This window comes from Arachis duranensis, chromosome 3 (assembly GCF_000817695.3).
Source record: "Arachis duranensis cultivar V14167 chromosome 3, aradu.V14167.gnm2.J7QH, whole genome shotgun sequence".
Classification (NCBI taxonomy): Eukaryota; Viridiplantae; Streptophyta; class Magnoliopsida; order Fabales; family Fabaceae; genus Arachis; species Arachis duranensis.
In genome coordinates, this window is record NC_029774.3 from 79,836,954 (window position 1) to 79,838,725 (window position 1,772).

The following is a 1,772-nucleotide window of genomic DNA, read 5'->3' on the forward strand; positions in this document are numbered from 1 at the left end:
CAAATGAATTTTTGTCGGTATAGAAATTATCAAGTAATCAATCGTAGTATAGTCTAAACCGGCGCAAAATCCATCATCAAACAAATCTACAATCTATAATCGAGAGTATTAGTCCCGAGTCGTTCTTCCCTAGGAATGCTACAAGGATGCATGCTATTGGTTAAGTGGTCTAAAGAATGTGGCCTAGAAGTGTTAATAAAAGGGAACAACAATCAATCAATAGTAAAAACCTTGGCCAAGGTTGAACATTGGAAGTTCCATCACTATAATTTCCTTCAATTGTGATAACAAAGGAGTGTTGCTTCACTTAGTCAACCCCTAATTATAGAGGAAAGTCAAGTAAAAAATCTTCAATGAATCAATAGAATCCAATAACAACAAAGTTGAATCTAAGACTTATGAGAATTGAACAATTACAAACACTAATGGAGATTAGAGAAGATGATCTACAACATGAACAAAGTAAATTGAGTGTTGTAATAGATCTCACCAAGGAATGGTTGAGAATTGAAAAAATGAAGATGAATCCTAGAGAGAAGTTGGAGTTTCTCTCTCTACAAATTGTAACTAACTAAAACAAATCTCTAAAACTTCCAAAATGAGTCTATGGAAGTGAATGTGTATCAATCCCCTTCAATCCTTGGCTCTTATGTGCATTTTGGCGCCAAAGTTGGTTGCTGAAAACCTTCCAAAATCGCCAGGCACGTGTTGCAATAAAAGAATCACGTGCGGACAACGACGCGTGCGCGCACGGTACGCGTGCGCGTCCCTGGCTAATTCTGCGATGGCGCACGAGCGCCTTGTGCGCGTACGCGTGCTTGGCCGAGATCAATTCTTTGGCTTTTTGTGCTTCTCCCAACTTGCATGCTTCCTTCCTTGCTTCCTTTGATCCATGCCTAGCCTATTTCAATCCTGGAATCACTAGCAAACACATCAAGGCATCTTATGGAATCAAAGAGGAACTAGAATTCATCAAAATAAGGCTTAAAAAGCATGTTTTTACACTTAAGCACAAATATGGGAGAGATAAGAAAACCATGCTAATTCATAGGCTAAATGTGACAAAAGGTTATCAAAATACTCTAAATTCAATGCAAAACAAACTGTCAATTTGGGGTTTGTCAACCTCCCAACACCAAACTTAAAGTTTGACTGTGGGGGCTCTTCTTGACTCTGAACTGAGAGAAGCTCTTTGTGCTCACTCTCTTTTGTCACAGAGGGATGGCCATGTGCCTTAAACACAAGGTAGTTCCCATTCAATTGAAGGACTAATTCACCTCTGTTGACATCTATCACAGCTCCTGCTGTAGCTAGGAAAGGACTTCCAAGGATGATGCATTCATCCTCTTCCTTCCTAGTATCTAAGATTATGAAATCAGCAGGGATGTAAAGGCCTTCAACCTTTACTAACACGTCCTCTACTATTCTATAAGCTTGTCTCAATGACTTGTCTGCCAATTGTAATGAGAACAAGGTAGGTTGTACCTCAATGATCCCCAGCTTCTCCATTACAGAGAGTGGCATAAGATTTATCCCTGACCCCAGATCACATAGAGCCTTTTCAAAGGTCATGGTGCCTATGGTACAAGGGATTAAGAACTTGCCAGGATCTTGTTTCTTTTGAGGAAGAGTTTGCTGAATCCAGGTATCTAGTTCATTAATGAGCAAGGGAGGTTCACTTTCCCAAGTCTCATTACCAAACAACTTGGCATTCAGCTTCATGATAGCTCCTAAATATTGAGCAACTTGCTCTCCAGTCACATCTTCATCCT